The sequence below is a fragment of the Rhipicephalus microplus genome, chromosome 4 (assembly GCF_043290135.1).
Source record: "Rhipicephalus microplus isolate Deutch F79 chromosome 4, USDA_Rmic, whole genome shotgun sequence".
NCBI classification, from domain to species: Eukaryota; Metazoa; Arthropoda; class Arachnida; order Ixodida; family Ixodidae; genus Rhipicephalus; species Rhipicephalus microplus.
The window spans coordinates 129,360,939-129,387,169 of record NC_134703.1 but is presented as its reverse complement, the minus strand read 5'-3'; positions in this window follow the sequence as shown (position 1 = coordinate 129,387,169).

Below are 26,231 nucleotides of genomic sequence, written 5' to 3'. Positions count from 1 at the left end.
GGCTTCTCCGAACGCACATTTTTCTTGTAGCATCTTTTTCGTCGGTTGCTGCGTGCACTGCCTGCTCACTCTCGTGAATTCCGCTCGGGGTTCGCGCTGTGGGACTGCCCTCTTCGAAGGGCCCCAACTCTTGTGCAACAGGATTCTTCGCAACAGCAGAGGCGGCTGCACTGCGCACGTCGACGCCAGCCCGTTGTTGTTGGACACGCGAAGAAGAGTGGGTGAGGCAATTACGGATCCAGTTAATTATGACCGCGGGGCGAGTTGTTTTGCACGAGTGCGCTGAGTTCGCGCGCACGAACGGAGTTATTACATAACGACGCCTTTTTATGTGAGTACATTTGTGCATTGCTTTGTTCTCACAGTTTGAAATACAGCGAAAACGTGCGTGTACATGCTTAGACACTTTTTTTTTTTGCAGCGAAGGTGCTAAAGCAGAGCATAAACCTATACCATCTCCGTGTGTGCAGCATATACCGAAGCGCGTAAGGGCCACATAAATTGGGCAACTGCCACACTATACTTCGGCGAAGATCGAACCACGTCCCTTGAGTCAGTAGCCGAGCATATACCACTGAGTAGCAGCAGAGGCTACTCTATTCTTCTGCAGCATACTCTGATATCACCGGTATCTGAATATACTCGCAACCGACTCTGCATGTTATACGGACAAGTCAAGCGACTGCGAGTGCTTGGTATTTTGAAAGCCCTGCCATGGTGGTCTAGTGGCTAAGGTACTCGGCTGCTGACCCGCAGGTCACGGGATCAAATCCCGGCTGTGGCGGCTGCATTTCCGATGGAGGCAGAAATGTTGTAGGCCCGTGTACTCAGATTTGGGTGCACGTTAAAGAACCCCAGGTGGTCGAAATTTCCGGAGCCCTCCACTACGGCGTCTCTCATAATCATATGGTGGTTTTGGGACGCTAAACCCCACAAATCAATCAATGGTATTTTGAAACCATTTCACAGTAAGGAAATGAGGATGTGATGTTTTTTTTAACAGCATGGTGGTGATTTTTTTTCCTGCGAAGCGCGCCAAGGGCCCGACCCATCTTCTTACGTGATATCATGTCATCTCTAAGAAAAACGGACGGACAATAAGACCAAGGGGAAATATTTGTGATTTCTTAAAACGTTTTGTAACCATTCTTTCTTAAATTTCAAGAAGTTAAGGTCGACGTGAGATCTCCCTTTCCGACGGTGGGATCTGAACCTGCAACCTTTTGATTACTTCTAATTTAGATTTACGCCTAATGTAGATTTGTGTAAACGCTGGAGAATGTCAGACTGTGAAAGTTTATTCAGAATCCTGCACTTCATAATCCTAATGAACTCCTTCACGCCGGGTTCTGCGAAAAAAGAAAAAAAAAACAGTTACTTAAGGTCACCCATCCACGTTTGGACTGTACCACTTACATTTCTGTTTGAAAAAAAAAACAAATATGCAGATATATAAATCACTCAATAAATCCGAAACATCACTGAACAAGTTCAGATGGATATTGGCAATGTTCATATTCGTTGCCGTTCTTCATCAAAAGCAACAGCAAGGTGCTGAACGCCCAGCTTATCACACTCATCAAATTTCGTCACATGACAGGCATGTGAGAATTTGTTCCCTGAAAATGTGATTATGACCGCTTTTCTACAACGCCCTAGAACGTGGTTTAGCGTAATTTTCGCTCCGTATACGTTGTCGGTTTCCTCCGCAGCTGTACAAAAGAATGCGAAATTCCAGCGTAAATAAAACAAAAGCTTCACTCAGTTTTCTCATTCATTCATCCATTAACTCGGCTTTCCTTTGCATGTTCCACAGCTGTTCAATGCGACCAACATTCTTACATATATGTTCTGGTTTGCAAGTTCATCTCTAATTCATCGACTGATTTCACTTCAATAAATGTTATGGTTTGCAAGTGAATCTTTAATTCATGAGCAAATTTCACTTCAACAAAAAGTATATATAGCGCAATAAAATTATATGATCAACATTGCCTGTCATATATACTCTGCACACAACTCCTTTCAGTTTTCCACTGGTTATATTTTCTGGGCCCTCTATACGTTTTCCAGGCGATATAAATTAACTGCGCCAGGAGTACACTGCGAAAGGAAACTTAACCTAAACTACACCAACCTTTTCAGTACTTCTAATCGCGTCATTACCACCCCGTTTAGCGTTATGGTGCCCGAGTACTTAAAAAACACACACATACAAGCTCAACTCAAATAGGAAATGTATACGCAGGTGAATTTGCACGGGCACAAGATCATCTCTAAGCGGCCCATTTTAACTTTCCCACAATACTGCTTCGCTATACGCATGTATATTATGAGAGGCCTAAGCTAAATTGTTCTTTCCCGGTCGGCGCTTCCTTTGTGCGTAACGCGGCCAAGGGGGTAGGGGGGAGGCTTTGTACCTCAACGTGCTTTCAGACACTTCCCCATGCATGGAAATGGCAAACTTTATGCTAGTGCCGACAAACATCTTAAGTTCAGAAGATCATCTTCCCTTTTTGGCTTCCGAGAAAGAGCCTTTGAAGCCCGTTTCTCGGAAATACTTCGCTCTAGCCTGTTGTTCCAATTGCGTGAAATATAAGGCGTAAATTCCAAACGACGGCGTTTTCTGCACGAATGAACCTATAGCTGTGTTCTCGATGTGTGGTCATTTTCACTATGTGTTTCTCTTCGCCACACTTGCCGTGTTTGTGTGCATATTGCTACGGCATTCGTGAAGCATATAGTACTTCCTGCCGCTTTAATGCTAAATACCCAAACTGCAATACTTTTGTTGTCATCATATCCCTCGTAACTTCGTCCGTTGGCGCAAAATACGTTTCCCAAGACAAAAAAAAGAGCGTCTCATTATGTGAGGTATAGATGTATGACGTTCACCGGCGTAATTGCTCTCTTTTCAGTATTTACCTTCGTGGCATCTCCCAGCAACATTTTTGAAAAAAGTGTTAGTGCAGGTTCACGTTTCCATACTGGTATTCGTAAAACAATAGTGCTAAGATAGGACAACCAATATAGGATACATAACAGGACACTCAACAAAGCACCCGGTCTTGTTACCTCAATTCGGAATCCCGTAATAGCACTGTTTTTTTTTTATTCACTGATGCAGACCGAATAAAACTCTTTACCTAAGAACCATTGTGGTCTAGCAACAACGCATGGCGATTACAGCACATGTTTCTTTAATGGAAACGGTTCTCATCGGTGTCATCGAATACTCCAATGTATCCTGGCGTCCTTGAGTTGCCGTTGGGAAGACTGTCTCCAAGAAGACGAGCCGCCTGCAGACTTCTTCACAGTTACAAAGTGACAGAGTGACCTTGTCCAATACGCCAATACCCATGATGTACCCTTCCAAGAACATCTATAGGCATACATTTCGAGTTAGAGCGGAACAAAGTTATCATGACGCACAATGTTTCGTAGCACTTAAGAAATGAGGTGAGAAATGCACGCTGCTGATTAACGGGGACAACGCCACGACTTACACAATCGTGGGAGGTGTTCCGCAAGAGCCAGCTTTGCAATCTGTGACTCGAACAGGGCGCAACGTAAATAAAATACGAGCCTGTGGCGACCAGAAAATATAGCGGAAAGTTAGCTTCAATAACACATGCGTATCACTTTTTCGTCGGATTGCAACTGCAATTACCGCGGCAGTCATGATGGAACACAAGAGCTCAGAATACCACCTACGCATCGTGAGTCATCACAGGGGATCCTGCATAAGACACAAGATACGGGTCGTAGGGGCATTCCGCGGCTTGAAAGTAAATAATAATAATAATAATAATAATAATAATACGCCGATTCAACGTAAATAATGGTATCGGAGTTTTAAAAGTATGAGTGAATGAGTGATGAAATACTCTTCCCAGGTGCGTGTACTTGAGATATACTGTACTTGGGATGCGCGTAATTTTGTTTACGTACATGGTACATGTAACGTGATGTCTCAAGTTAACTGTAGAATGAATACGACGTTTCTTTGTGGTCCTGGTAATGTGCGCCGCTCGCGCACGAATCACGGTTTACACGCGCACGCATAAGCTTGTTCCCGATGTACAAGTTCAAATAATTAAGGGCTATTACTGCTTGATAACAATCAATTTTCTTCATGTTGGCAGACCTTGCTCCAGGATTCAGGCTTCATCATTCAAACTCTGCAAGCTGTCTTACACGGTTAATCATATTCTGGTTAAATGCTGGATATATCCAGGAAACCAGACGAAGAAGGTGCGGTTTCCGGGCTATAACTAGCATTTTAAGCGGGACCTGACTAAGAGTGTACTAGACTAGCTGGAAATTGATTTTCCGCGAACAAACCTACTATTAACACAAAAAAACTAAATATATTGTGTTCCAAAGGCGTCAATGTATGGTTAGTGCTGAATCACTATAAATTTACGAATAGACGAAGCCAGCTCATTTAAATATCTTGGTGTGAGATTTCACAATAATTTGCACATGGAAAGAGCAAATAAACACGGTATGTGCAAAGCTCGCCTCGGGATGCTACGCACTTTCAGAAGCGCTTCATCATTTCGATACAAACACTTTGTGGATTTTATATTTCACACTCGTCCACAGCCATATCCCATATTGTAACTAATCGTGGGGTGCGACGTTCAAAACTTATCTCGAAGCTCTTCGCAAACTTCAGAAACGAGCACTCAGAATAATCACCCACTCACGTCATGATCAACCTAGTTTACCTCTGTTTATAAAAATAAATATCTTGCCCCATTATACAATACATGAATTAAAAATCGGCACGTGCGTTTTCAGTATAGTTAGAAACATCCTACCATTTTATATTTCTTTATTTTGCACACCCTCTCGGGTGACTAGAAATCAAGCATACAGAAATTTTAATCTCCCCCTAACTAGGAATACATATACAGAGAACGCCTGCTGCAGTTTTCAGCAGCAAAAGTTTTTCAGCACTTTTCAGCAGCAAATAAACAACCAGCAGAAATAACACAATAAAAAAATTTTTCATCTGTGCTTAAAAAAATATACTTGCTTCTGAACAAAGTTGCATCAGTGTGAACAATCAGGATGTCTTTTTTTTATTGCCAGTCTTTGCTGAAACCTGCTTAGAAAACCAGTTTTCTACGAGGTTAAAAATGAAAATTTTTAACTTTGGATATTATTGCATAAAAATACTTTGTTTTACTGTGTGTACATATTTACCAAGAATTGTAACTCTGCAATTATCGATGCATTTGCTTTTATTTTTTACCCTTGTGCAATTTAAAATGTATAGTAATTATACCCGTACGCATTTTTTTTATATCTCGTACATGGAAATCTGTTTTTTTTCTTGTACTTTTCATTGGAACTACTAGCCTTTGGTTATGGGTTCAACGAGTATTGTTATTTTTGTATGTGATGCTTGCAAATAAAAAATTCAATTCAATCCAACTCAATTTATAAATAGAGTGCAAGCGGTGCACCAAGCAACAAAGGTATGGAGCAATACAAGATAGTTTCCGTACTTGTGTTCTTATTTGAACCAACTATATAGTTTACAAACCTAGTCCTACTCGGAACTTCCAATTAAACTTTGGTTCTTTGAGAAAAAACAATATGTTCGCGAAACTGTAATTTAGGGTATCCTAAACGAAAAGCGCGCCCTGCATAACCGATGGTTAAAAATTCACGTGCCCTTTTTGCAGATAGTGAAGGAAAAGGACGACGATCGGAGAGAGACTCCTGCAGTTTGTGGCCTGTGTGGCGTTTGAGTTTAGCTTGTGTGGCCTGTGTTTATTATGTGTGAGTAAATTATTCTTTTATTACAAGTTCTCGAGTACTTCAAGGACGGCCGGCGTAGACAACATTTTAGAAGTGGGATCTTGCCATCAATCGCCGCTGAGAGTACATGCGACTTTTATCAGTGCATGGAACTAGCTGCCCTAACTCTAAGATTGAATTCGCCGACGACAGAGACTGGTGGTAGAGACACATCATCTGGCCATGGCGACACTATCTCGACTCGTGACCTATTCCAAGCTCTCCAAGACAAAGATCGACTTCTAGCAACCCTGTTGGAACGACTTTCTGTGGCCCGCGCGGCGCAACCTCAACCAGTACCAACGTTCCAGGTGATTCCTGACTTGAGCCACAACATCTGTCCCTACGACGGCTTTGAAGACACTCCTTCGGCGCGCGAGTGGATCGAAAATATTCGTTGAACATCTGAAATTCTCGGGTGACCAGCTGCATACACCCTGGAAACAGCCAAGGCCCGATTGATAGAAGCTGCCAAGGACTGGTACCGTTCGAGGAGCTTCCAGATGACGTCGTGGGAGGAGTCCGGCACACACTTCCGTCGGATATTCGGCTGGGTTCTGCTTGTGCCTGGAACGCCACGTCGCATTTCGACTGTGAGGCTCGACTGTGAAGAAGCTGCCCGGGCTCAGGATCAGGCGGCAGTATCCTTATTGTTCTTTGAGAGTTCTTTATTTTCCGGTAACTGTATTGGTCTTTCTCAGCTGAAACGAGTCATTTCATTTTGATGTCATTTTCTTCCCCCGGCCAAGGGCACTCCCCTTGGTTAGCTTCCACTCCCGCCAAGGATTGGCCGATAGACTATTTGTTACGCAGTGGAGCGAGAAGTGTCCCTGTGGCGCTGGTACCTACAGATGGGGGCAGTATTCCGATGAAGAACCCAAAGGCGATTCAAGTGGAGCTTCAAAAATCCACTTCGCATCCCCAGGAGATCACTGAGGTCCACCAGTTTGGTCGCGGAGGCATCCTGTGCTGTTCCGCAGATCAAGAATGCATTCGTGAGCTCATGCAATGTTCCGAATTCGCAGCGCATCCGGTAAGCCCATTTATTCCGGCACACCTCGCATGCTCGAAAGGATTAGTCCGCGGTGTAGACACAAGCCTGACACCTGCAGATGTGCTCGATTTGTTTTCGGTGCTGGGTGTAATTTCAGTGTACAGGTGCACCCGTACGATTGACAACATAAAATCACCAACGGAATCGGTGATAGTGACCTTTTTAGGAACAGTCCGACCTTCCGAAATTAAGGCATGGCCACTGAATTATAAAGTAGAGCCACTTTCCCCCAAACCCCTACAGTGTTTGAAATGTTGGTGATATGGACATAGCGTCAGAGGGCGCCGATCAGTTCTTAGATGCCGTCTGTGTGGTGAAAATCATGACAGCCGCGAGTGCAGCTCTGAGAAAGAGAGGTGCTGCTTATGTAATGGGGCGCGCCCTGCAGACTCCGCAGACTGTGCAGCAAAAGAAAGGGAGCTTGCCATATTGGATATTGTAGAACGCAAGAGGTGCTCTCGGAGAGAAGCCGTTGCAGAAATGCAGGAGAGATCCAAAGGATATGCCAGTGTTGCAGCACGTAATACCACCGCCATGGATGCATCTCTCGCAACATCTATCGCAGAGGCCGTAGAGAAGGCTATGGAAAAGGCAATGGAACGCCTCGCAAACAACCTTTTTGAAAGCTTGGCACAATTGGTTTCCAATCAACTATCTCAAATTCTAGGTGTAGCATCTACGAACGATTGGGCTCCTCAGACATCATTGGTATCGCAGCGTACGGAAATAGAAAGTGCGACAACACGTCAGCGAGCGGTTTCTCCTGAGGCAGGGACTTCCAAAACAACGGAAGACGGTGATCTTACGAATGATTCGGAAGCATGTGCAGATATGGATATGGACGCTCATAAGGCTCTGAAGCGAACCCAATCTCCCCAATCAAAAAACTCTTCGCATGATTCGAAATCTAAAAAGTATCTATCCAAAAAAGAATTTTTTGAGAACATGTCTAAGAAAGACTTTTTGCGAAAGGACATTTTGGACCAAGCAGTTTCTGCGACGGTTCTGTCGTCAAAATAGGTTCACTAACCATATTACAGTGGAATTGCAGATCTATATTTTCCGCAGCCACAGACCTATCATACCTTTCTTCACAACTTTCCCCGGATATTATATCACTGCAAGAAACCTGGCTTTCAACCAGCCAGAAGTTTCACCTAAAAAATTATCGGCTATTTCGATTGGACCGACCTAGCAGAGGTGGTGGGCTTGCTGTCTTGATAGCAACTAAGTTTAGTCACAAAGCTACGATCTCTTATCGTTGTGTGACTCCAGACTGTGAAATTTTGATAGCAGACATAATATTACCAGATGCTTCTCCCTTGTCGTTTGTAAATGCGTATTTCCCAGCCGGGGTGCAAGACACACGAAGTCTAGACGATATGTTCTCTGCCTGCAGAAAGGATATATTAATCACTGGAGAGTTCAATTCACATCGTGTGGCCTGGGGTTTTAAAACAGATTTAAGCGGAAAACGATTGTGGAAATGGGCTATTGACAAGAACTTATCTTGTTTAAATTCGCAATCTGCTACTTTTGTCCGAGGTCTCTCTAAATCTGTAATTGACTTGACATTTTCAAGCTCATCTCTAAATATATGTTCGTGGCAAACTTTAGACTGTGCTACTAACAGTAACCACTTGCCTATTAGTTTTGTACTGAACTTTCCAAGAATACATGTCGCCGAAGAGGCCCGCTCATTCCTCAACTATAGAAAATTAGAAAAAGACATGAGGGCTACTTTTGATCACCGCAAGGACATACAAGGTGACATTAGGGCTATGAGTCTGTGTGCAGTGTTAAAAAGATCAGTAAAAGACGCAACGTTTAAATTAGACTCGGCCACAAGAGGTTCTTTTAGTCCATGGTGGACTGAAGAGTGCACGAGGAGCTATAGAAAACGGAAAGCTGCATGGAAACAACTGCTGGTCAACCAATGTCCAAAAAATTGATGTGATTATAAATTCGCAGCAGCAGACTTCAAACGCACAGTAAGTACAGCAAAAGATGGTTATAATATGAAACGACATGAGTATCTTTCTAGGGCTAAAAACAAAAAAAGCGCTCTTCAGATTTTTAAGATCTCAAAAGATGTTACCTACCGCTGAAAATATTGACTCTTCTGTTCTTTTCCCCCGTGAGCTCTCTTATTTAGTAGAAAATATTGCGAAAGGGCTCCAAGATAGATTTATGTCAACTCTACCACTGCACATTGTGAACCCAATGGCAGGCGAGGATTTCGAGGAGGTTACTTTAGATGAGCTGGCAGAGATAATAAGGCACTTATCTCCTCCGGCATCTGGACCAGACGGGGTAACGAATTCAATGATAAAAGTAATATTCAAGATTTGTCCAACTGAAGTACTTAATCTGGTGAATTTTTCTTTGACAAAAGCTTGGATACCTGCGGAATGGAAGCTGTCTAAAGTGATTCCACTTCTTAAAAAGCATGAAAAAAGGATTCGCCTTGGACAATGTAAGGCCGATATCAATCACGTCAAATCTGGTTAAGCTAATTGAAAGAGTTTTGAATGCCCGGGTAATGAAATATATTAATAATAACGCAATATTAAACCCCAGTCAAATTGGTTTTAGATCCGAGGAGGAGGAATAAATGAGGAATGACAGGGAGGTTAGCCAGTTCTCAGACCGGCTGGCTACCCTGTACTGGGGAAGGGGGTAAGGGGGATAAAAGATGAGGGAAAAGAGAAGTTGTAAAAAAAATGAGAGAGAAGGTCATCAGACGATCCACGACGCTGTTTACAGTCTGTCTCTAAGACCACTTGCCCGCAGAAAGCGCAACAACGCTCTCAATGCCTTGCGCGCAGAGGACGGTCTCGGCCAGTGTCCTAATACCCTTTCTTCCGACAATTGGCGATTGTCTATTCTATCTAAAGCTTTTGACAGTTCTTTTCTTGGCACGCTGAAGCGGGGACACTCGCAGAGAAGATGGGAGAAAGTCTCTGCGCAGCCACAGTTGTCACATGTCGGGCTTCTGGCCATTCCGATTCGAAACGAATAAGCATTTGTAAAGGCCACCCCAATCCACAGACGGCACAAAAGTGTCTCCTCTGCTCTGGTTATTCCTGATGGAAGACGGAGCTGTAGGTGTGGGTCCAAATTATGAAGGCGGACGTTGGTGAATGCCGGTGAATTCCACTGAGCGAGTGTCAGTTCTCGTGCAAGTGATCGAAGCCTTGCAGCGGCGTCCGTTCTTGATAATGGTATAGCTACACAAGGGGCATCGTCATGAGCAGTTCGGGCTGCTTCATCTGCACGGTCGTTTCCATCAATGCTGCAGTGGCCTGGTATCCATTGATATACTATGTCATGTTGTTTCTCTATAGCCCAGTGATGGAGCAGTCGTATTTCAGCAATTAGCTGTTCATTTGGTCCATGACGATATGGCGAGGCAATTCCCTGGAGAGCTGCTTTGGAGTCGGAGAATATTGACCATGTCTGTTGCGGTTCTTCAACTAGGAACTCCAGAGCGGCACGAATGGCGGCGAGTTCTGCCGCCGTGGATGATGTCAGATGCGAGGTCCTGAACTTTATCGTGATGGATTTCTCCGGAATTACCACTGCGCCTGTTGAACTTGTTGAAGTGACCGACCCATCCGTGTAAATGTGAATGCGTCCACTGTGTTTCTCATGCAGAAACAGTAATGTTGTTTGTTTTAGGACCGAATTTGACAAGTTTTTCTTCTTTTGCATTCCGGGGATGGTTATCAGGGCTTCCAGTGGATGTAGACACCACAATGGTAACGACGGTCTTGCTGCGTGCGTGAAGTTCGTGGGAATCACCGTGCGATGTGGGGCAATAATAGAGGAGAACGCAGAGCATGGCCTGGAAGTTGGAAGGGAGGCAAGGTGATGCGATTGAATCCGGGTGACATGTCTTATGTGCGTTCTTAAAGCATCGACACGAATGTAGGTTGTGATAGGGTGTTCATGAGCGATTGCGACAGTCGCTGCTGAGGATGCGCATCTCGGCAGCCCGAGGCATATTCTCAGTGCTTGAGCTTGTAATGACTGGAGAACGTGAACGTTTGTTATGCGGGCCTTGCCAAGCACAGGTAGGCTGTAGCGCATGAAGCCAAGAAAAAGTGCAGCATACAGTTGAAGCATGGCTCGTACCGATGCACCCCATGATTTTCCCGCAAGAAACCTTAGGACGTGGGTGATCATGGTCAGTTTCTTCTTCATGTAAGCGATATGAGGGCTCCAAGACAAATCACGATCAATTATTACTCCCAGGAAACGGTGAGTCTTTTGATAGCTGATTGTGTGTCCATTAATTCTGATGCGGTATGGCGTCATTGTCTTGCGCGTAAACGCAACTAGTGAGCATTTTTCATATGACAGCTCCAGTCCTCGTCCTTGAAGGTAGTTTGACGTCAGTGTAGCCGCTGTCTGAAGCCTGGCTCGTACGTGTAGACGCGTGACCCCTGATGCCCAGATGCAGATGTCGTCCGCGTATATCGACAGATGTACGGAGTGTGGCAGGACGTTAATGAGGCCGATGAGCGCAAGGTTGAAAAGTATGGGGCTTAGGACCCCACCTTGAGGTACGCCGCGATAAGTATGATGTTGCCTTGTTGTGCCATCTTCTGTCTGAACGAAGAAGGTTCTGTCTTTCAAATAGCTGTAGATCCATTGGTAAACGCGGCCTCCCAATCCAATGCTTCCCAAGGCGTCCAGGATGGTTTCATGTAATACATTGTCGTATGCAGCCTTAATATCCAAGAAAAGTGCCACTGATAATCTCTTTAGGCTCTTCTGCTGTTGTACAGACGTGGCAAGATCAACAACATTGTCTATGGAAGATCGTCCACGTCTAAAGCCGGTCAAAGCATCGGGGTATATATTGTTATGTTCCAAGTACCACTCCAGGCGAGTCAGCACCATTCTCTCCATCACCTTTCCAAAACAGCTGGCAAGTGCGATGGGGCGATAGGAGGCCATGTCCAGAGGCGATTTGCCTGGTTTGAGCAGGGGCACAAGGCGGCTGCACTTCCACGAAGGAGGAACCGAACCGTTGCTCCACGAGTCATTGTATACAGCTAGAAGGGCACGCCGAGCTGTTCGTCCTAGGTTAGCAAGGGCCATGTAAGTGACTCCATCGGGTCCAGGCGATGACGAGCGCTTGCATGCTGCCAATGCTGCCTGAAGCTCCTCTAGAGAAAACATATTGTCCATCCGAGTGTCTCTGGACACCGGCGCGTTTCGTAGGTTACTCATGTTGATCCCGGACCCCTTGTTTGCAACTCTGGCACAGAAGTCTTCCGCTACATCGATTTCACGCCGGCCTTGGTGGAGAGCAAGGCATTTGAATGGACAATTCTGTTGTGGCAATGTTCGTAGGCCGCGGATTATTCTCCATATTTGCGAAAGAGGTTTGTGGGGATCGAGCGACTCGCATAGTGACTTCCATCGTTGCGACTGTAGTGCATTGATTCGACGTTGAATCTTCTTTTGTAGACGTCTCGCTTCCCTCAAGTCGTAGATGGATTTCGTGCGCCTATAACGTCGTTCGGCGCGACGACGGATTGCGCGAAGTCGCTCCAACTCCACCTCATGTTTGCAAAAATCTGGCAAAGGTCCACAATTAAACGTTGCCTCTTGAATAGCGGCCTTCATTATACCTTCTAGGCTTTCAAGAGAGCCTTCTTGGTTTCTCTCGCATTGCTTCTCTGTGGATGATCTGTACTTTGACCAGTCTATCCGGGAAGTGGGTGCGATTTGCGACTTGCTTAGCCCCTTGATTTTTATATAGGTGGGGATGTGATCACTGCCATGCGTTTCATTGTCCGCAAACCACTGCACCTTGGTGTTCAGGCTACTCGACACAAAAGTTAGGTCGAGACAGCTACTATATGTCAGACCCCGTAAAAACGTGGGAGCGCCGTCATTTAAACAATGTAGTTGGTGGTCAGATGCAAAGGAGGACACATCTCTTCCCCGACGGTCCATCTTCTGGCTTCCCCACAGGGGGTGATGAGCGTTAAAATCACCGGTAATAATCCATGGCCCAGGTGTCGCTGATATAATGGCGCTTAATCTTGCCGGGTCGAAGCGGCCTGAAGGTGAAATATATACTGCCACTAGCGTGAAGTTCACGTTCTTACGCTTAACTGTCAGGCACACGTATTGGTTGCTGTCGTCCGGTGTTACTGGATGCTCAATATATGTGAGTTCGCACCTAATGTAAACAATGACCTTACTGGTTTCGTTACGGGTTGCAGATTTGAAAGCCTCGTATTTAGAAAGTCTTATAGCATTGTGAAGACGTGGTTCACAAATTACGATAATTGGAAACTGATTCTTGAAAACATATGGTCGAAAATCCGAAATGCGGGGTTTAAGACCTCGGGCATTCCATTGGAAAATTGATGCCTCTTTCACTTGTTTACGGAAGGGCTGCAGGGAAAGAGCCATGGTGCTTCTGTAGATTTGATAGCACTGGATTCAAAGCGTCCAATATTTGAAGAGCGCTGTGGGCAGCCGGAGTCTGAATATTATTCAGGAGTACTCGAATTGTCTTCATGAGGGTCTTAATCACGTCTATTATTTCGTTATCTTGACTGTCATGACTTACTCGCTCTGAAGTAGCTTTCAGTGGGCGATGCTGCCGTTCTACTGGTGGTGTCACTGACGGAAGCGCTGGCCACGCGTCAGGGTCAATGTTTCTTGCGTCTTTCTGAGGATGCTCGTTGTTGGCACTTGTTGATGCTTGTGGTGGTGAGTGCGTGATATGGGGTAGCGGTGTATCCCTGGCCTTGGCAGAGGATGTCCTAGGAGTTTTCCTATGGCGCGAACGCCGACGTCGCACTTTGGCAGCAGCCTCCCTGTGGGTAGAACCGTCTCTGGCCATCTGCCTCAGCACTTGCATTTCCTTCTTCACATTTGGGCACTGCTTTGATGACGCCTCATGAGGACCTTGGCAATTGCCGCATTTGCGATGTTCTGCCTGGCAGGCTTCCGTGTTGTGCGACTCCGAACATCGGGAGCACACAGCAGAACTTGTGCAAACAGCACTCACATGTCCTATTTTACAGCACTTCCGACACTGAAGAGGTTTCGGCACGAACGGCCGTACTGTGTGTCGAAAATGACCAACTCTTACTTGAGTTGGGAGGCTGTCACCCTTAAAAACTAGTTTCACGCATCGTGAGTTCCCGAGACGGCGGGCTTGCAAGATTGTAGTAGCTTCCGTCACTGGTTTGATTAGAGTTGGAAAATCAATATCGCTGATAGAAGTGTCGACGTCGTAGATAACGCCTGCCCTAGAGTCCTTGCCATCTGGTATGAAAGAACGAACGTTGATGTTCCCGAGCACATTCACCTTGGTCAATACGTCGAGAGCAGTACGTTGCGTAACGTCTATCGCCAGAACGTTCTTGCGGCCATTGATTCTCACGTCTGTTATTTGTCCCGGAACGAGCGCCTCAAGTGACATAGACGTGACCTGGCGATTAAGTCGGTTCATGCTGTCAGCGGCATTCAGCGGGACAAACAAAATAGTGTGAACCGGTGGCTCTTGAATATTCGTGGTGACCTTACTTTGGGAAGGAGATGTTGTAAGCAGCCTCCTCTTCGCCTTGTGTCTTGCCACGGGCACAAAGTCACTTTCATCGGAGCTCTCATCACTGGCCGTAGAGTACACGAGCGTGTCCTCACTGTCAACGTCACTTGGGTGGCCGGAGCGCTTTCTTAGAGTGGCCACAGACGACGCGGGACGTATGGGTGGAGGCCCTGGTGATTCTACGTCCATTTCCGCAGGCAGAAGAGCGGCGTCTTCCACTAGCACCAAAGAAAACGAGAAAAAATAACAGAGACTGAAACCAGCGTTCCACTCAGGAAAAACTTCGTCTTCTTCCTCCCTCGGTTTTAGATCCGGTTGCTCAATATGGTGTGCGCATGTTGATTTAGAGAGCCGAATACAACTGGCTCGGCGTCGGCGCCAATACTGTGCTTTAGTTACTTTAGATTTGGCTAAAGCGTACGATAGGGTTGAGTATTCAATTTTATTAAAACAGATGGAATATCACCACTATCCCAACTACATCACTGCGTGGGTGTCGGAGTTTTTAAGAGGGAGAGAATATTACTACTTTAAAGATGGGTACTCATCGAATAGATATAAGCGGACACGTGGCGTACCACAGGGGGCTGTCCTGTCGCCAGTTTTTTTTAACATTTTCTTAAGCTCCATTCCATCAACTAAGGATATTCAGTTATATGTGTACGCGGACGATATTGCTTTCTTCGCAAGTAATACCGACCTTCAATCATTATACCAGAGTCTACAAAATTATCTCAATATGATAGAAAGATGGCTTAAAAATATTCATACGACCCTGAACGTAAAGAAAAGTGTGCTCCTTGCATTCTCTTTTCTGCAGCCTATCAACATCTCGTTAATGTAAAATAATGAGCTCATTCCGCTGGCGAATTCCCTTAAATATTTGGGCATCATATATAATGACACATTAAATTGGAGAAGTCACATTGATGATGTGTACTCCAAGGCAACACGGGCCATGGGGTGGCTACGGAAGCTTGCAAACCGTAAAGCGGGTTTAAGAAGAGATGTGCTAATAATGATATATAAACTTTATGTGCGGCCCATCATGGAATTCGGATGTGTATTATTTTCTGGCAGCGCAGCCTATAAAATGAGACCCCTAATACTGCTGGAAAGAGAAGCGTTGCGTTTGTGTCGGGGTCTACCAAAGTTTGTTGCAAATAACATGTTCTATATGGAAGCTCGCCTACCTTCTCTACTAAATAGGTTTAAAATTCTTACTGTGCAAGCATTCTTAAAGATATACAGTTCACACCAAAGACTCTCATTTTACGCTTTCATTCAAGAACCGACTTTATTTTTTGAAACCCATTGGTCGCGACTACACACCCCGCAAATAGTATTGCACAAGCGCTACTAAAGCAACTGAATGTAAAAATTAGACATATTGGTCCAATACACAACCTAAAGTCAATGCTTAGCATACAATTCGATGATATATTTCCTCATAACGCGAAACAATTGGCATATAGGTATTTAAATGACCAGTTAGCAGATTATCTAGCCCACCTAGAGATAAGCAATATCATAGCGACTGATGCATCTGTGTCAAAAGAAAAGGCTGGGGTTGGCATCTTCTCTCCTTCTTTGGACTGGTCCTTTTCGATTCGACTCCCAGATTATACCCCGGTATTTATGGCAGAATTATTGGCCATTGTTCTTGCCCTACGCAAATTACCCTCAAGCAAATCATTAGCAGTTATCATTACAGATTCGTTATCAGTTTGTAATGCACTTTCTGCGGCAGTAAATTCAGAGCTGATGAATACGTTTCGGCATTTAGTATACCGAAAAACGTAAAAAAACTGCATTTGCTATGGGTACCAGGCCACCGCGGATTATATTTGAACGAAATGGCGGACTCTTTAGCAGCAGTATCCCTGGGTGGGCCCACCATCCCAGTTTTGCCAGATACGGCTTACGTAACCGCGCTAAGGTTCCGAAATGCTTGCGTGCAATGGGGAAAAGGTAATTTGGATAAATTCAAAGATTTCGAGCATTTGAGCTATTGCTGGAATAAACAGTGGTGTGTATCTCGCCAGTTAGAGGTCACTTATACCAGATTGCGCTGTGCAGTTCCACAACTAAATTATTACCTTAATAAAGCTCAGCTCAAGGCGTCACCGCTATGCATTTGGTGCAACGAAATTGAAACAATTGAACATTTCTTTTTATTCTGTCATCGTTATTCTTATCAGAGAAAAAAGATTTTTAGTAGCCCCATTACAAAAGCTAGGAATACAAGTAAATTTACCAGTAATTTTATCACTTGGCGGAACTTCATTTGGTTACTGCCACAGGGATGTATGCTCCGCTGTGTTTGATTACATCAACGCAACTAAAAGATTACCATGCTAGTGAACCACTACCTTCTCAGATCTTTAGTTTATAATTCGTAGTTATGTCTTTCAAAAACAAAAGATGGTTTGACCGCTTGCTCAGCACACATTTTTGTTTTTGGTAGTATTATTTTAAGCTACTTTTTCAGATTGGCTTCATTTTCAGTTTAGTTTCATTTAAGTATCCTGCCGCCCGGTTCTTGGCCCATCCCCCTTTGTGTGTAAGCGCCATCCATCAGAGGTCATCAGCATCAGCATCAGTTTGTGGCCTGTGTGGCGTTTGAGTTTAGCTTGTGTGGCCTGTGTTTATTATGTGTGAGTAAATTATTCTTTTATTACAAGTTCTTGAGTACTTGAAGGACGGCCGGCGTAGACAACATTTAAGAAGTGGGATCTTGCCATCCAATCGCCGCTGAGAGTACACGCGACTTTTATCAGTGCATGCAACTAGCATCCCTAACCCTAAGATTGAATTCGCCGACGACAGAGACTGGCGGTAGAGACACATCATCTGGCCACGGCGACACTATCTCGACTCGTGACCTATTCGAAGCTCTCCAAGACAAGGATCGACTACTAGCAACCCTGTTGGAACGACTGTCTGTGGCCCGCGCGGCGCAACCTCAACCAGTACCAACGTTCCAGGTGATTCCTGACTTTATCCACAACATCTGTCCCTACGACGGCTTTGAAGACACTCCTTCGGCGCGCGAGTGGATCGAAAATATTCGTTGAACATCTGAAATTCTCGGGTGACCAGCAGCATACACCCTGAAAACAGCCAAGGCCCGATTGATAGAAGCTGCCAAGGACTCGTACTGTTCGAGGAGCTTCCAGATGACGTCGTGGGAAGAGTCCGGCACACGCTTCCGTCGGACCTTCATCGGCAAGACTCGCGTTGCGGAACGATGGCGCAGGATGCAAGACCGTCTGCAGCAGCACAACATGAGTATACGACCGCCTATTTTCATGCGAAGGTGCGTCTGTGCCATGAAGTCAACCTAGACATTATACGCGAGAACAAGTTCTCACGGGGTTGTGGTCTCGCGATCTCTGCACCATGCTTTTGTGAAGGACCCATGACTATGGCAACGACATCCTTCCCGACATCGTGAAGTTCGAGCGCATCGAATGTGACGGCAGGAGCTTTTCGGATCTCGCAACCGAAGCTTTGCGTCCTCGTGGGGTTTGGGTGGCAGCCAACCCGTGACAAATAAAGAGACTATCGACTAGATACATGAAGCAGATCGACGCCTGGGATCACCGTTCCTCAACCGTCACGGTGAGCGCAAATGTTTTAACTGTAACGTCTATGGCCACATCGGATGCGACTGTCCTGAACCTAGACGCCCACTCAAGTGTCAGCGTTGCCAAGCAACTGATCACGCTCTACGCGACTGCCAGGCTTTATTGCATAACGAAACGAATAATGTGTTGCTCAAGGAAGTAACGTTCAACGACGACTTCGCTCTAGTAAGTCTAATTCACACAGGGAGTTCCAGTTGCTTGTTGCGTGCTTCAGCGGCGGCCCAATGCGGCATCGAGATCGTTCACCAACCGACTGAAATATGTGGTTTTGGCAGCCACCATGTTCCCGTGACGAAAAACCTGGGTCATTGTAAGGCTACGTTGAGCATTGTGAGCTCCAGCTTCAGAAGTAGTGGGTTCAAGAAGAAGGTCAAGCAACCATGGGCGTCGCCCCGCAGTTCCCGGTGAAGAGCGGAGAGCATCGAACGCGCTGCTTGTATCGAGGCTTCCTTCTAACGATTAAAAGCTTTTCGCCCGTCTCGTGCGTTCACATATGGCACAGTCGACGTCCGAAACCTGCTACAGCCGCTTTGCCGCCAAGTGAGTCGCCGTGCCTTCGACCAAACCTAGTTGAACACCAAACGAGCCCTAAGCCTAACCAGCCCGGTGTGTCAATGACAACGTCGTTCATCAACTGGCGTGTTGCCATCACCGAAGACCTCGCCGCCGTGAGTATACAATTAATTCGAACTGAACTTCAACGCCACAGCTTCTCCACCACCAGCAACAAGGAGTAACTCATAGACCGACTTTTTGTTGATATCGCGAAAGATCCAGCGCCAGCTCAAGAACCCGAGCCAAGCGCGTCCGACATTTCAACGCCACTATAGCGTCCACGCCAGCGCCTATTGTGTCATTCCCAGCCATGCCCTCCTTCACGTCAGACCCAGCAGAGAACATGCAACGTATGGCAGCCTTTCTTCAATAGAATAGGGCCGTTATGATGACAACGATGGCAAGTGATGTGAACCAAGTACATGTGACAACGCTGCCGGATCTATCAGCATCGCTGCCTACCTTGAACGGAAGTGGCACCCCGAGTTTCAAACACTGGATAGAAGAGCTCGAGCGCATTGAACGGCTTGCACGATGGGAACACGTGATTCATCTCGCCATCGCGCGAGGGAGTCTTCGTGGAGTCACAGCAGACTGGCATGCCTCAACAGGGCGTCAGCTTACCGCCTGGACCATCTGGAATGCAGGACTCCAAGAACGATTCGGTGAGCAACTTTCAATCTTGCAGTGGCAACAGAAGGTCACAGCCCTAACACAGAAAGCCGGAGAGAGCCTGCAGCAGTATGCTTTTGGAAAACTCAAGATGGTGTCTACCTGCCCAGTTCCCATTACTGACAAGGAACACATCGAATACATAATTCAAGGCATTCGCACGACCAGGTAGCCACATTCATCGCTGTTCAACGACCTCGTACTGTGGACGAATTTCTCAGCATCGTAACAGAAGTGGATAGAACACTCGACCATGCGTGCCTGATCTGATCTCCGTAGTCGACAGAGCAATTCGTAGGACAGTCGAGACAGCCCCAGTTCAGAGTTGGAACAGACAGTACTGTGGACATTCTACAGCATGCTCCACTATCTACATTTCTGTATACCACACGTATGACGCAGCCTCCTCGCATTGCCAGCCTATCATCTGATGACCAAAAGTCAAGGTATGAAGCAATTTCAGTCAAGTATGGTTCCCCGGCATACAGAAATGCACAAGACTTGAGAGGCGCTGGTTGTTACCACTGCCAACAGAAGGGTGACCTTGGAAGTAAATATACTGCACCAAATCACCCTTCTAACGACAAGCAGAAAGTCCCCAAAGCACCAACAGCATTTGTAGGCCAAGTCGACGATACCTGTACGAATCCAAAGTCCGATGTGCCATGGTTACTGCTGAAGTCAACGAAGTGGGAGAAATCAGTGCCTTTCCTGACAGTGGCTCAAATATCACCATTGTTGCAGCAAGTCTTGCATCAAACCTCAAAATTGAGCCATGGACCAAACCACCTTTGCTCGTCGTCGGCGGAAACTCCGTTGTGCTTGAAGGATCTGCCTTTTTAAAAAATACCATTGGACCACTCTCTGCAATTGTCGAAGCAGCCACCCTTAAACGGAACGCCCTTCCCCTTATTCTAGGTGGAGATTGGTTTTAGGCAGCTCAAGCCGAAATTCACTTCAAACCTCTCAAGTTACATGTCATATGCCATCCATCTACCAACGTTGTCGTGCAGTGCAAAGAACCATTGCCAAGGTTGTCAAATGCAGTAATTTTGACGACGTCTGCATTGTCACGTTTTGACCCCTTGCGGTCAACACCGGAGCCTCTCCAAGTCAAGCATGAGCCTGACGAGAACGAACCCCTGTGGAGGCAGCTCAACAAAACTTCCCTAGTTCATCTTCGAACATCATGTCCCACAAGCCCATTTAAGACAAGCTCTTCCAGCTCATTGCTTTCAGAGGTGCCACGTTCATCGCTGCTCCAGAACGCTCATATCCACAAATACTACCCCCTTGCAAACCTTTGTGCACGAGCGAGCCCTCACAGCACAGCTACAGAAATTAGGTTGGACTGCATACTAGCGAAGCGTACAGCACGGACCTTGCCACTGCCGCCTGAGAATGACGACAAAACGGACACTGTAGCTGCTGACCACTCTAAGTACGACATGAAAAATTCACAAGAAAACAAAGCATTCACACAGGCAGTTCCATTAGCTGATCTTCCGCCAGTGTCCCAGAATGTAGAGGTGACCTGCCACGTGTCCGTCACCATGCCAAAGACATTGCAGTCTTTAAAGGTTTGCGAAGAGCAGCTCAACGGCATCACTGTTGCGCAGCCTAGCAAATATGCTTCAGTGCTGTCAAACTGTTGCGCGATATCGACAGTGCCACACCCAACGTCTGCCCCGGTGCACCCGTCACTAGCAGTCCCCGTCACAGTGGTGTCTTTCTAGGTACAATCGCCTTCATACGTGCCACAGCAAGTTGTTCCCTCTACTTCCTTCTTTGCATTTTGCGCACAAATTTCATAGCCGACCTCTGCCAATGTGCCCCCTAAGGTACATAAAGACTGCACGAAGAAAAAGTGGTCAACACCGTCACTCAATGCCTTGCAGTCTTTTTGAAGTCTTACTTTTCGCACAGCGATAAGACTACCTTGAAGTCCGAAAAGAGTTGCACAACATTGGGATCTTCCAACCACAAAAAACGGCGCAAGGAGCACAAGCACAAAGAAGACTGACAGATGCCTAGTCCCAATAGTTTCAAGCAATCAAGTACACACATCGAAGCTGCGGACAAGAAATTGACGATTTCGAGCAATATGACTGCCATGTCATCAGGACAGAGTAGCAAGAAAGACGAAATCCCACACAAGACGAAACCTCCACCCTGTCCCGTCATGGCACCTACTGCAAACTCGGATGAGTCCCCTTCAGAAAAACACGTCCCAGCTCACGACCCCGCTGATCTTATAGACGTACACACCTTACCTTTATGCGCACATGAAGCCATGGCAAAGCTTTCGGCCCGTCTCGTCCGCTCACAGCATAGATGGCATCGCCGCGGAAAATGTGCCTGTCGTAATAGTTACCGACGATGCACAAAGAATTTAAATGTTGGTGCACCGTACGTTCACCGAACTGCCCAACGTCACGTATGCATAGGTGGGAAGCGCGTTCCGCTTCTGGTACCTAAACGATTGCCCTTTTGATCATCTGGTGTCATCGGAGCAGCAGCTTGAGCTACACGTGACATCGAGAGAACGTGAGCTTCAAAGGGATTCCGTGAACTACATCACTACGTCCAGTGATTGCTCTGTCACCAACTTTCGCTGACACTGTGCTTCCTGAGAGGAAATTAGAAATAACCGCGATTCTCCACGACCCTGAGCAACTTTGTCAGCATGTTAGATTGCAAGCAGATGAGTACAACGCGCCAAGCAAGAGTACCGGCAAGATTTCATTCAAGATTCTTCATGGCTACAAGTTATATTTTTCTGGATCGCAACTTCGGCAGCGCAGCGATACGAAATTCCTTGACAACAAACTCAGGAATTAAGGCCACATGTGAGCCAACGTTTATTAGAGGATTGCAAGTGCACGAAAGATGCCTGAAATCTCCAGCGCTACCCTCTAAAGCTCCGCGAAGTGGGCGAAGTGGTATTGCTGAGCCCTGTAACCCCAGTAAACGTCAGTTTACTGGGGTTACAGTATACTGACGTTTACTTTGTGGCTTTCCGCATGGTAAAGCCAGTCAAGATGGCCGGGAGGTATTACTTTTATTCAATGTTTGACGTTACAAAGTGGGCACTTTTTCAGTGCTGTGATGAACTTTGGACTTCAGCGTTTGGCACTCTTCTTTTGCATTTTTTGTTCATCTTGTTTCTTTCGTGTGTCATTTATTAGGTATTTCATGTAAGATGATGGCCAAACATATGTAAGTTAAGTCTGTCAAGAACATTCTCAGGACAGCCTTAACGAGGACGTTAAGCGTTGCAGGATGGCCGAATGTTAGAAAAGTGCGTATCTTTTCGTAGACAGTGAAGGAAGAGCACGACGTTCGGAGAGACTGTCGTGCAGTTTGCGGCTTGTGTAGCGTTTAGTAGCCTGTGTGTCATTTGAGTTTAGCCTGTGTGGCCTGTGTTTATTATGTGTGAGTAAATTATTCTTTCATTACAAGGTCTCGAGTACTTCAAAGACGCCCGGCGAAGAAAACACAACGCAAATAAATAATTCCCTCTTAGACCAAGAAACCTTGCAAATGTGCCAATTTAAAGGTGAATTTTCATATAATATTTATGTTTTGAGCCGTTGTACATAATTAAAGAATTTTAGTGCAATGAAGTAAGTACACATTTTAAAACCTTGGCCATTATTGAACCACACCACGATTCGACTTTTCTAGAAATGTATACTGGGTGTCGCAATTATTTGACTGAATTACACCAATAAAAGATGAGTATAACTCATTAGCATGTTGAAGCTGTGAAAAAAAAGCATTTCATCACGCAATGGGCAATAAACCTACAATCATTAGATATTGCCTGCCGCTCTTACTATGGTGGTAGAGGGAACAATCTTCCAGTGGTTCATTGAACACTCCTCCAATTTGTTAAAACAGGAGTACAAAAAAATTGCTGCGGAGGCTCCATTTAGAGCATTTACCTTCAAATTGTTTAGCAGGACCTCTTAAAACTGGGGTTACTTCAGGGAAAATTCAGGTGTGCTGCAGTTCCAGGAAACTGAAGGGCATTGCGGGTGACAGCTGTTTAACATTTAAACAAACAGTTTAGTGCAAACGACTTGAATTAAAACAAACACTTTAAAGTTACTTTGAACTGTCACTAAGTTCTTTCATGGCAGCGGAAAGTGTTTTGAACTGAGAAGGTGAAGCACCTTTTTAGGTCCATCAAACGCAGCCAAATGTCAATTTCGACACTGTTACTAACCTGTGTAATAGTGTAACCATTTATATGAAAGTAATCTTTCTGACGCAATTTGTCATTACAGGACACCGAACAAGTAAATTGCGCGTCGTATAGCACTTGTAAAGAAAGACGAAATTGGATTGAAAGAATATTTTTAAGGTGCCTACTACTTCCAAAATTGCTCGGTTCGCGCCATAAGTAACGTGCCCTCGTGCTTCCTAAATAAAACGAAATACGGGCCGCATTTCCATCTCCAATGACGCTAACAAGGTGCTCCCCCTGCACGTTTGACGAGAACACGTCACAACTGTGCCTCAACAGAGCGAAAAGGAAAGTTTCAAGTTTTTCGTTTAGCAACTCGTCAACTCACTGCACATTTAAATCAATCTTTGCATAAGATCACGCGTAATGCGTCCTAATACGTTGTAAACTTGAACATTGTATGCAGCTCCTTACACGACGATGCCGCATTAACACAGAAACAGGCTGTGTATTGTTTTAGTTGGTCTGTCAAAGTGCAGTCGGCAGGAAGCCGGTCGCTGCAGTTTCGTTTTCGCTTTCGACAGGAGCAAAGTATTGAAAGAACTACGCTGAGCGTAGCAGATTCGCAGTATTGGCCCGGGAACACTGAAAACGTTAGCAGCGCCGTCAGACAGGAAGCTGCGGTTTGCTGCTTGGTGTGTAGATGGCAGCACGCGTTCCACGTTGAACATCAATGACTTGGGGTGGCATGTTGAGGGTGTTTCGCGCGTTTGCATGAAACCCACAAAATGAAAGCGTTACGAAGTTAACGGACGATATCGCCACGACGTCTTTCATAAAATGTATAACACAATAGCAAAAAAGCAAGCACTTGCCGGCATTTATCTTACCACATACTTATGTAAGTTTTGAATGGTGGACAGCGGCTCATATGTGCATACGTTTTGGATTAGTCGATGGTTTCGAAAACCATATCATGCGGAATATTCAGGAAACGAGCTATTAATCTATGCTAGCAACCATAGCCATTTTAAAAGTTTCTTTGACCACCCCCCACCCACCCTACCCCAGCGATAGCGCTCGCAGCTACGTCGGAATGATATTTTGACTAAATGTTTCTTGTTTTACATGCGGCTATTGTAGGTAGAAACGTGGACAGATACTTCGAGGCCTCATCGATAAGCCTTCAGAGGGGTAAACGCTCATATTTTGGCATGACAATTTTCTCTGATATACAAACTTGCGGAGTACATGATTAATGAGATTGGTAGGGCAGAACGCCACTACGCTCGCGGTACGAGCGGTATTAATAGTTTCTTGCGGGTTAAACTTCATCTCACCAAATATGAGCGCGTGACAGTATTGTTGCACAAAACGTCCCAGTTACTGAAGCTATTCGCACTTTCATCCCTTACACTTTCGAATGCCTGGTAATTAGTGACAGTAAGAAAAATTAAGGGAGGCCTGAAAGAAGCAACACAAATATGTCCAAGTCATGTGGGTAGGCAGCCTGGTAGGCCGGGCCAGCAATCGCTCCGTTACAGCGTGTCTCTACACGGAGCATACTTACGTATCACTTCATCGAGTTTCTTTGAAAGAACTTGGACGAATGGGCGAAACTTCATTGAGTACAGTTCTTGGTCCTGAAGAGTCATATCGAAAAGCTGCTTGGGCAACCCACATATTCACACGCTGTACGGAGTCACGTCGAGGCTATTTATTTCAATTGCAAAACTGCACCGGGTATGGTTAGAACCTTATTTTCGGCCAATAGTATCTTCCTAGTGCAATGGCTTTAGAACAATTTAATTTAGATAATGTTACGAGAAAACACAAAATTTCGATTATTTCATCACTACGAAGTATTACATTTATATCTCGCACAATAATTTTACACAATATGATGCAATGCGAGCTTCACCACGTCAGCAAAAATACAACAGCCGCTACGAATCTTTCATACGCTCATTCATGATTATCCTAACCAACAAAATAGATAATAACGATACACACTTATGGTCTTACTGAAGGACAAGCAGAATATTGTAATTGTTCAACTGTTTTACTGGTGACTTTGATTACCTTTAGCGGAACTGCCTGCATCAAAAATGCACTCAAAATCAAGTACAATTCTTTTTTTTTCGTCAGTCAGCGTGTTCTGCAAATTGTGATATTACTATTCTGGACGAGCAATGCCTTCCAGAGCTTTTTCGAGCCATCACACACACAAAGCCATTTGGCTGCAGTTGCCCATAAAAGTTCGCTCGAGCGAATATGAGGGCAGTAATTACATTACGCAATGATACCTTGCGCAAAAAAATTTTACTATATAAAAACTTTCTGAACATGAGTTAGGAGGACCAACACAGTATAGTTCAGCGAGGTTGTGTTGCCTTCAAAGAGTCGGAAATAGAGCCACAAATGTGCATTTGCCATGCAATAGTTCCAGGTTTTTACTGAGCATAAGCTCAGTAAAATCGACGCTACTATATGCTTACCAGATTTACATGAAATGAAGCCGTTCTCAAATTAGCAGTGTTCAGTAAAATAAAGGAGCTGGCCAGCACCACTTGCCATAAAGGTGTTCTGTGCGGCAGAAGGTAAACTGGTGTTATCATGATGTTATCAGGGTCCTGCATACACTCGTGCCCTATTTGTTTTTTTTATTGCAGCACTTAAATATCCCACTGTTTCATTTTGTTTTAACTA